We start from the raw sequence: 11,170 nt of genomic DNA, 5'->3' as shown, positions 1-11,170 counted from the left end.
GCATGAAAGTTTACAGAGAACCATATTGCCAAAGCTTACATAGCAAAAAGGTACAGTTTTCCAACATTCTGTAGGTGTCAATCGATTTGACATTTGTTGGGTACATACAATATTACTTTTAAACAATATTAATTTTAAACAGTCTTTCTACTTCATTTGGTACGTTCAATATTAATTTTAAACAGTCTTAATTTTAAACAGTCCTCAGGTTGTGACATGTTGTTACATATTTGGCCCCAAGGTATGGTCTGTCTCCTTCTCCCAGGACTAATCTCAATTTTGACAGGTCATCCAATTCCTTGAAATCTGGGGTTGTTTGGCTTAGCTTGTTGAATAATATGTTTCTTGATGTGTTGAATTTTTCGCATTTTAGGAGGAAATGCATTTCTGTTTCAACCTCGCCGGCCAGACATTGATCGCATATTCTATTCTCTCTAGGCTGCCAGGATTTCTTGTATCTGCCTTTTTCAATTTCCAGTTGGTGGTCGCTTAGTCTGTACCTGGTGAGGGTCTGTCTCTGTTTTGTGTCTCTGATGGTCGTGAGGTAGTCTGCCAGTTTACATTCTCTTTTTAGGGCCCGGTAACATTCTAATCTGCTTTGGCTTTCGGTTATTTTGTTCCAATGTTCCAGGTAGGTTTCTTTGCATTGTTTAATGATTTGGTTCACTCGGATTGGTGTTTGGACGGCTGTGTTGGTCTGGGGCTGGTCAGGGTCCGGCTGAGTACTTAGTTTCAGTAGCAGCTGACTCAGGGGACTCTTTTCTGGGTTTAGCTCTTGGGTCTGAAAGGCTTTGTGATGAAGGGTGTCTGGGGAGCTAGATTTGAGGTGATTTAGGAAGTTTAGTGCTCGTTTTTGGATGTTTATTATCAGTGGGTATCTGCCTAGTTCGGCTCTGCATGCATTTGTTGGCGTTTTTCTTTGGGTGCGAAGGATGCTTCGGCAGAATTCTGCATGTAGGGCTTCTATTGTGTGTTTTTCCCATTTAGTGTAGCTTTGGTGATTTAGCGGGCCCCATACTTCACTACCGTACAGTGCAATGGGCAGGATTATGCTGTCAAATATTTTGAGCCAGATTTTGATTGGGATTTGGATGTTGTAGAATTTTCTTTTTATTGCATATAGGGCTCTTCGGGCTTTTTCTTTTAGTGCATTCACTGCTATGCTGAAGCTCCCTGATGCTGTAATAGTTAGACCAAGGTAGGTGTAGCTCATAGTGTGTCCTATAGTGGTATCACTGAGGGTAAACTGGTATTTGTTTTCCTGACATCTGGGCCTTTTTTGAAAAATCATGATGTTGGTTTTCTTTAGATTTACTGTTAGAGCCCAATTTTGGCAGTATTTGTCGAGTAGGTCTAGTTGTTGCTGTAATCCCTGTAATCTCTGTTTCCTGTCACTCAGCCAATTCCATATCCATGTCCACTGTCCCTTTTATTCCATGGGCTTCAACTTTGCTGGCAAGCATATTATGTGGCACTTTTTCGAACGACTTTTTGAAATCCATGTTCACTACGTCAACTGCATTATCCTCATCAATCCTCCCTGTTACCTCATCAAAAAACTCAAACAAGTTAGTTAAACATGATTTGCCTTTAACAAATCCATGCTGGCTTTCCTTAATTAAACCACACTTTCCAAGCGACTGTTAATTTTGTCCCTGATTACTGTTTCTAAAAGCTTCCCCACTACCGAGGTCAAACTGAATGGGCTGTAGTTGCTGGGTTTATCTTTACACACTTTTTTGAACAAGGGAATAATATTTGCAGTTCTCCAGTCCTCTGGCACCGCCCCCGTATCTAAGGAGGATTGGAAGATTATGGCCAGTATCGCCGCGATTTCTTCCCTAAATTCCCGCAGCATCCTAGGAGGCATCCCATCCGCTCCTGGTGATTTATCTACTTAAAATACAGCCAGCCTTTCTAATGCCACTTTTTATCAATTTATATCCTATCAAGTATCTCCACTGCCTCCTCCTTTACAATGTCTATGGCAGCATCCTCTTCCTTGGTGAAGACTGATGCATAGTACTCATTTAGTACCTCAACCATACCCTCTGCCTCCATGAATAGGTCTCCTTTTTGGTCCCTAATCATCCCCATCCCTCCTCTTACTACCCTTTTACTATTTATATGCCTATAGAAGACTTTTGGATTACCTTTTATGTTGGTTGCAATTCTATTCTCATACCCTCTCTTTGCCCGTCTTATTTGATTTTTCACTTCTCCTCTGAACTTTCTATATAGAGCCTGATTCTCAGATGCATTTGCAACTTGACATCTGTCATATTCGCTCTTTTTCTGCTTCATCATATTCTCTATCTCTTTCATCATCCAGCGAGCCCTGACTTTAGTTGTCCTGCCTTTCCCCCTCGTTGGAAAGTACCTCAACTGCACCTGAACTATTTCCTCTTTAAAGGCAGCCTATTGTTCATTACAGTTTTGCCTGCCAATCTTTGATTCCAGTTTACCCGGGCCAGATCCGTTCTCATCCCACTGAAATTGCATTTCCCCCTGTTAAACATTTTTACTCTAGATTGCTCCCTGTCCTTTTTCATAGCTAACCAAAACCTTCTGATACTATGATTACTGTTCCCTAAATGTTCACCTATTGAAACTTGCTCCACCTGACCAAACTCATTCCCCAGTCTGGAGTACAGTTATGTTGAAAGACTGAAGAAGCTGGCGTTGTTCTCCTTGGAGCAGAGAAAATTGAGAGGAGATTTGATAGAGGTGTTCAAATCCATGAGGGGTGTGGACAGAGTAGATAGAGAGAAACTGTTCCCATTGGCAGAAGGGTGGAGAACCGGAGGACAGAGATTTAAGGTGATTGGCAAAAGAACCAAAGGCCACGTAAGAAAGACTTTTTTACGCAGCGAGTGGTTAAGATTTGGAATGTTCTCCCTGAAAGGGTGGTGGAGGCAGATTCAATCACAGCTTTGAAAAGGGAGTTGGATAAGTATCTGAAGGGAAGAAATGTGCAGGGCTACGGGGAAAGGGCGGGGGAGTGGGACTGGCTGAAGTGCTCTTGCAGAGAGCCGGCACGGGCTCGACGGGCCGAATGGCCTCCTTTCCTGCTGTAACCATTCTATGATTCGATGATTCTATGACCATGTGCTGTAACTTTAAAAAAGGTTAAAAGGAAATTGAACAAATTAAATTAAAGTACTGTTCCTTATGGTGATGCAGCACTCCAGTGCCTGCGGTGCCCACCGGTCTCGGAAGGCCTCGAGCGTGCCGGCAGACACCGCGTGCTCCATCTCCAGGGCCACCCAGGGGTGAACGTGGCCGTGGAAGACAGGTGGGCCGAATGACCCCCTGGACCGCCTGCTGCCTGGACCAGTTAATGGCCACTTTGGCCAGGCCCAGGAGCAGTCCCACGAGGAGGTCCCTGACCCGCCCGCTCCCCTCCGCACTGGGTGGCCGTAGATCAGGAGAGTGGGACTGAAGTGCAGACAAAAATCGAGGATCAGCCCCTTCAAATAATGGAAGAGGGACTGCAACCTCTCACACTCCGTATAAACATGGACAATCTGGGTCTATGGGAACGAGACAAGTTCAGCCTTTCTTTATTGATGAACTGAAACAGAATATAAGGAAAGAAACATGTACCGCCTCTTAAAGAACAGACATTGTATTCAACCGATGTAAATTTAATCATACTTTACAACTTCAAATAAATACACATCTATATTTTGTTAAAAAACACAGTTCCCTCAACTCAAGGAGCAGAAAACACAAGGCCCTAATATCTCCGTGTGCCCCGTGGGAATGCGGGTTCACATGGGGAGCCCGTGGGCCAATGAGACCATTCATTTACTGCCGGTTAAACAGGGGATAAAAAGGGGGAGTCGGCTCTGCAGCCTCACTTATCTGGGAGCCTTGCTTGTTAGAATGGAGGGGCTGCGGGTTCTGGGCTTGTTCTTTCTTACAATCTGTTCATCTCAGCCGCCCTCTCTCCTTCTCCCCGCCGATCAATGTTGGCTGTCTCCCAAATTCCGCCAAGACTGCGGGTTTGGGGGAATTGAAGGCAGTGAGTGTGTGCGGAGAGGCTGCTGCTTTGATGCCGGGAGCCGGGATGTGCCGCCGTGTTTCTATTCACTCCACTATCTGCCAGGTGGGTGTATTCTCGGCTCGCCTATATTCTGGGCCAGGGCTTCCCAGGACCAGCCGCAATCCAACTGCATTGGGGATTCCCTGGACAGTATCCTCTCTCCTCCTGTCCTGAAACATCAGCTGGAGTCTCCAACCTCTCCAGTCCGGGAGCTGGCGGGTTTAGGAACCGTGTTCAGTTCTACAGTTTGAAAGTCTGATCATTGAGATCCTGACCCAGGATCTCTCCTTCCTTCTCTATGCGACTTGGGACTTCTGATGGTTGAATTGCGCCCCAGGATAGGAGGGCAGAGTGAAGATCAGTCCCTGGCTGGCACTGACCGGACAGGCTGTGGATTTGATGCCGGTCTTGTGTAACCAGTCCAGTAGGGATGGAGTTGGTGACCCGTCTCCATTAGATGGAGAATTGGGGTGTGGACGGGGAGAGAAGGAAACTAGAAGCTGGTGCTGCGCTGGGCGGAGTTTCTCCCCCTCCCGGTAACGGTTCCCTTGCCATTCCCCCTGCAGCAACTAACCGCCTTTCATTGACTCTCTCCTGCAGTGTGCACCAAGGATGGGCGGGTCCTGATCGCCATCTCCAAGGATTTGACGCTGCCTCCTGTAAACCTGACAACGGTCCATCTGAAGGATGGACACGGAGCGGAGTGCAGTCCGACCGTGGCCTCTGCAGACACTGTGCTCTTTCAGTTCGCAGTCACTGAGTGTGGCACTACTCAGCGGGTAGGTATTGTGGGCTGGGAGCCCCATCAATGGCTGTCAGTCGGGTGGGAAAGAGGGGGTCTAAAGGGCAATGGGGGCCCTTAAAGACACTACATGTGATAAGGCAATGGCAGACTTGCTCAATTTCTCTGTAATGATGGTCTTCTGTCTCTTGTAGCTGGACGGGGTGAACGCCGTCTATGAAACGGATGTGTTGGGTCAGTTTGAGATCTTGGATGGAGCTTTGGGATCGGTGACCCGGGACAGCCCCTTCAGGTGAGACTGGGAGCACATGGAGCGGGTAGAGAAGGTGAGGAGCTGAATTCTCCAGCCGTGTCCGTTCTCTTGCAGGCTCCATGTCCAGTGCAGTTACAAGGGGAGCCAGGAGTCTGAATTGCAGGTGAAGCCCAGAGTTTACAGCCTTTCTCCGCCACTGCCTGCCACTGAGGCCGGGATCCTGGTTCTGGAGCTGAGAATAGCGAGAGGTAGCGAGTGCTGCTGATGGTTAGTGTCCAACTTCAGGCTCTCTCTCCAAATAGTGGCCGTCCTTCATCGTCTTCTCTTTCCAGATGGTGGCTACCGGAGCTGGTACGTGGCCAGTGACTACCCGATCCTGAGTGTGCTCCGGGACCCCGTGTTTGTGGAGGTTCGAGTCCTGAACCGGAACGATCCGTCCCTTGTGCTGGTGCTCAATGACTGCTGGGCGACCCCCACCCCCGAGCCGCATTCGGGGCTCCGATGGGACCTCCTGGTGGGCAGGTAAGGCAGCGAGTGAGGGACCTTGGGGCAGGCTGGTGATCGGGGAGGGGGGCGACATGGACTGGGTGAAGGAACGGCCAATAATCAAACCAATCTGAGCTCCAGGTTGACGATTGATGACTTGAATGGCCTGGTTTCTTTATCTCGTCTAATCTCGGGACTTTGCTTTGATGTGCCGCTGTAACTCTGTAGTTGGGAGTTCCAGGTGCCCTCTCCATATAACCCGCTCTTTCTCTGTTCCAGGTGCCCCTTTACTGGAGACAATTACAAAACCCGCCTCCTCCCGGTAGACGCCGCTTCCCATTCGCCGTTCCCAACTCACCAGAATCGGTTTGTAGTCAGCACTTTCGCTTTCTGGGACCGAGTTTCGGGCCGGGCTCTGAGCGGGGAGGTGAGTTTCCTTCAGTCTTGCTCTCTTGGTTGAACTTGTTCCCTGGGTCTTGCTCACAGTGAGGAGGCCCCTGTTGACCCTTTGACTGTAGAAGCATGAATCTCCTGACTGGGAGCTGTGGCACTGACCACACCGCACTGTCTCTTTCCAGGTTCACTTCCACTGCAGTGCTGAGGTTTGCTTCCCTTCCACCCGAGAGAACTGCACGGCTCCCTGCAGCCCCAGTAAGTAGCTGGGATCTGACTAGAAACTGAACCCTGATGGGGAAGGGTGGGTGTGGGGCATCTGGACACTGGGCCCAACAGTGGGCACAGGAGCAGTGTCCTCAATCTGCCCGCTCAACTCTATCCCAGTTAGTCTACAGCAGGATGGCAATCTGGCTCCGCGGCTCTGAGCACATCTTGCACTGGTTCTGAATGGAATCCACCTCTGGCCTTAAACATTGATCTAGCATCCTGCTGTCACCGGGAGTTCCAGGGTGGAACCGAACCGATATCTGGGGGAGACTTGGGCAATGTGTGTATGTCCAGTGTAACCGCTGGTCAAACTAGTGCTTAAAACGGGTCACTTTCCCTCCCCCGCCCCCAGGAGACCAGACTGGCCATTGGACCCGTCAACGACTGCAAACTTTGCTGGGTTGAAGCGGGTCTTTCTGAGAATAGGGAGTGAATCTTAGTCTGACAGTGAGGGAACCGTATTTAACTAGTACAATCTCACTCCGGTACTCACTGCCCGAGGGTTTTTGCATTGGGCCATCGGATTGACCATCTGATTTGGGGCTTCAGACAGCTGCACATTGAATCGCCCACCTTGAACTCTTGTCTCTGCCTCTTGTCTCCCCCAGAGAGGTGAAGAAGCGCCGATGACCGGGCTGGGTCCTTGGTGACTGCTGATGGAGCCATCATTTTCCTGGAAGATGAGGAGAGATTGGCTGCTGGGATCCACCAGGAAGAGAAAGGTAAAGGAGGCCCCTGCTACACTCTAGTGATGGAGTAACTAGTGCCCATCTAACCCTCCCTTCTCCCCACAGATGCTGCTGCTGATTCCCCCTCCCGTGTTCTTCCTGGAGTCGCGGTTGGGGTAGCTCTGCTCTCCGTGGCCCTGTTGGTCGGGACTGTTGCCATGTGGAAAATGGACCATCGCCGCAGGGTGGGCTCCGAGTGCAGCTCCGTGGAACTGTAGATGTGTCTGTTGGATAATAAACCCCTGTTATACATGAAACCTGATCTCGTTATATTCAAAGTTCTGGCTGGATTTTACTGTCCTTGTGTTAATTGGTAGCCTGTTTTGGGAATCTATTGGGCCGCTTCTCTCAGCTGCCTTAACAATTGTGCCTCCCAAAAAGAAATCAGCCAAATTTGAGTTCCAGAGCAGTTTTCTATTCGTTCCTGGGATGTGGGTGTCACTGCAAGGGCAGCGTTTATTGCCCTTGTGGTGGTGGTGAGGTGCCTTCTTGAACTGCTACAGTCTGTGGTGAAGATACACTCCCAGTGCTGTTAGGGAGGGAGTTTCAGGATTTTGACCCAGTGATGAAGGAATAGCGATACTGTATTACCAAGTCAGGATGTTGTGATTTGTAGGTGGTGGTGTTCCCATGCACTTGCTGCCCTTGTCATTCTAGGTGGAAGAGGTCACCGGTTTGGGAGGTGCTGCTGGAGCAGCCTTGGCGAGTTGCTGCAGTGCATCTTGTAGATGGTCCACAGTGCACCGGTGGGGCAGTGATTGTGTAAGATGGTGGATGGGGTGCCAATCAAGTGGGCTGCTTTGTCCTGGATGGAGTAGCGCTTCAAGTGGTGTTGGATCTGTACTCATCCAGGCAAGTGGAGAGTATTCCATCACACTTAGTCTTGAAGTCCAGATGCTTGGAGATTACTGGATCTGTGACTGGAGCCTGGCAGAGATACAGGTCTCCAGGCTCCCGTTGTTTCAGGGGTGATGTGGGTACATGTGACTGGCATTCTCTACAGATAAACTACAATAAATGGTTGGGTTGGGCCTCACTAAAGCGGCAGTGGAAACATTGGGCTAGAAATTCAGTTGTTAGCGCCGGAGAAGTGGGGCGCAAAGCAGCTAGCACCCAGGCATGGCGCGATCTGCGCCTCTCGTGAACTTCAGTCAAGATTTAGCGGCAGCGCAAAACTGCAGTGCCCACTCAGAAGCGCGCACAGATCCTGAAGTCATTTCATGGTGCAACGCCCTTGGTGTTCCCTGATCTGGAACTTCAGTGGCACCCCCTCTGTGCGCCTGGCGCCCCAGCGACTGGTAGGGGGAACGGTTCCCAGTTGCTGCGGGGGGGTGCTATTTAAAGGGGACTCCTCCTGCATTATAAGTGGCAGCCATTTTGTGCCAATCCTTCTGGGAGAGACAAGGGGAGAGCTTTCTGCTTTGACTCAGTGCTCGCACAGGTACTTCTGGCTTTAGGCCAGAGCTTTGTACTTGGATTTAACTTTCAGTGCCACAGCCTAGAGTCACCACATCTAATAGGGGCTGCAATGGGTGGAAACGTTGGCTTTCTGCATTGCATTCAAACGACTTGGATGCCGTGAGTGCCAATCGTGGCCAGACAGCAGGGCCAACAGGTGTTGGCACAGGAGGCCTTACCCACCCAGGCTATACCGCCAGCAGTTCTCATATCTGAACATTTCTGAGGAGTAGTGTTTGGAGGCTGTGATGCAGAAGGGAGGTGGTCACTGAGATCTGCCACCTGCTTCGCAGAGATCTGCAGCCACAGATGAGGCGCAGGATGTCTGTCGGTGGCAGTGAAGGTGATGGTGGCTCAACTTCTATGCCACTGGCTCCTTCCAATCTGCTATTGGGGACATTGCCAATATCTCCCAGTTCGCGGTACATTGCTGCATCTAGCAGGTGACCAATGCCCTTGTCAGAAGACCGAGGTTCTGCTGAGTGAGTTTGAGCAGCTAGGGGTCAAATTAAAAAGCAGAACCACAAGGGTAATAATCTCTGGATTACTACCTGAGCCACGTGCAAATTTGGCTAGGGTAAATAAAATTAGTTAAATATGTGGCTCAAAGCCTGGTGTGGGAGAAATGGGTTTTGCTTCCTTGGACACTGGCATCAGTACTGGGACAAGAGAGAGCTGTTCTGTTGGGATGCACTTCACTTGGCCAGTGCTGGGACGAGTGCTGGCGAATCGAATAACTAGGGCTGTAGAGAGGGCTTTAAACTAATTAGTGGGGGGGGGGGGGAGGTTTTAAGAGCTAAAAATGACAGCAGAGAAGGCAATAGAGTAAGGTAGCAGTGGGGGAATTAAAAACCAGAGCGTGTCAGGAAGGGACAGAATGTATAATAAAGGTAAAGTAGTAAAAGCAGGAATAAATTGCCAAAAAATATTTGAAAGTTCTTTATCTGAATGCACGCAGCATTCGTAACAAAATTGACGAGTTGACGGTACAAATAACTACACATGGGTATGATCTGGTGGCCATTACGGAAACATGGCTGCAAGATAATCATGACTGGGAACTAAACATACAAGGGTATTTAACTATTAGGAAGGACAGACCGGAAGGAAAGGGAGGTGGGGTTGCTATGTTAATCAAGGATGGAATCACTGCAATAGTCAGAAATGATATTGGGTCAAAGGATCAGGGTAGTGAAATAGTTTGGGTGGAGATGAGGAATAAGAAGGGGGGGGGGAAAGTCACTAGTGGGCGTAGTCTATAGGCCTCCTAACAGTTGTAACTCTCTGGGTCGGATTATAAATCCGGAAATAGTTGGGGCTTGTAATAAGGGAACAGCTATAATCATGGGGGATTTTAACTTTCATATTGACTGGACTAATCAAATTGGGCATGGCAGCCTTGAGGAAGAGTTCATAGAGTGTATTAGGGATGGGTTCCTTGAGCAGTATGTAACTGAACCAACCAGGGGGCAGGCAATCTTAGATCTGGTCCTGTGTAATGAGACCGGATTAATAAAAAATGTCCTAGTAAAGGATCCCCTTGGAATGCGTGACCATAATATGGTTGAATTCCAAATTCTGTTTGAGGGTGAGTTGGATCTCAAACCAGCATACTGAGCTTAAATAAAGGAGACTATGAAGGTATGAGTAGAATTGACTAAAGTGGACTGGGAAAACAGGGAAAACAGATTAAAGTGTAAGACGGTACAAGAGCAGTGGTCTGCATTCAAGGAGACATTTCACATCTTTCAAGATAAATATATTCCACTGAGGAAAAAGGGAGTAAAAGAAAAGACAGCCATCTGTGGCTTGGTAAAGTAATAAAGGATAGTATCCAACTGAAAACAAGGGCATATAAAGTAGCCAAATCTAGTGGGAGGATAGAAGATTGGGAAGCATTTAAAAGCCAGCAAACAATAACTAAAAGATTAATTAAGAAAGGGAAGATAGATTATGAAAGTAAACTAGCAAAAAATATAAAAACATAGCAAGAGATTCTACGGCTATATTTAGGAAAAGAAAAAGGGTGGCTAAAGTGAACGTTGGTCCCTTAGAGGATGGGACCGCGACACTACTGGTGGGGAACATGGAGATGGCAAAGATGCTGAACAAATATTTTGTATCAGTCTTTATGGTAGAGGGCACTAAATATCCCAACACTGGACAAACAGGGGGCAATGAGGGGGGAGAGAGGAGCTAAAGACGATTAAAATCACTAAGGAGATGATCTCAGTAAAATAATGGGACTTAAGGCGGATAAATCCCCCGGACCTGATGGCTTGCATCCTAGGGTTTTGAGAGAAGTGGCGGTAGGGATTGTGGATGCATTGGTGATTATTTTCCAGAACTCCCTGGACTCGGGAAAGGTCCTGGCAGATTGGAAAACTGCTAATGTAACACCCTTATTTAAGAAGGGAAGTAGACCAAAAAGCTGGAAACTATAGACCAGTTAGCCTAACATCTGTGGTTGGCAAAATGTTGCAGTCCATTATTAAGGAAACAGTAACAGAGCATTTGGATAAACATAATTTAATAGGACAGAGTCAGCATGGTTTTATGAAGGGGAAGTTGATGTGCCTTCAATAACCACAAAACTAGAAATTTTAGACTTTAACAAGTTGGCTATTAATCACTAAGATCAGAGCTAACATCTCAACACACTGACTGGCTCGCAGGAATGAGTCATACAGATCCTGGGATCTTTATGTAAGAGAAGTCAGGGGCGGAGCCAAGACCTGGAACATTCCAGGTTAGTCAGGAAAGAGGAAGTGAAACTATACACTGTGGGGGAG

The 11,170-nt window shown here is 48.2% G+C and overlaps 1 pseudogene; it reads left to right on the top strand.

Moving 5' to 3' along the window:
- The first annotated feature begins 5,162 nt into the window (after nucleotides 1-5,162).
- Nucleotides 5,163-11,170, top strand: part of LOC147116819 (zona pellucida sperm-binding protein 4-like) — a 42,681-nt pseudogene continuing 36,673 nt past the window's right edge.

The sequence above is a fragment of the Somniosus microcephalus genome, chromosome 5, assembly GCF_052327205.1.
Source record: "Somniosus microcephalus isolate GS21.2 chromosome 5, FLI_Smic_1.0, whole genome shotgun sequence".
Taxonomy (NCBI): domain Eukaryota; kingdom Metazoa; phylum Chordata; class Chondrichthyes; order Squaliformes; family Somniosidae; genus Somniosus; species Somniosus microcephalus.
The sequence above is the reverse complement of the archived record's forward strand: the minus strand, read 5'-3'. Positions and strand labels throughout refer to the sequence as shown.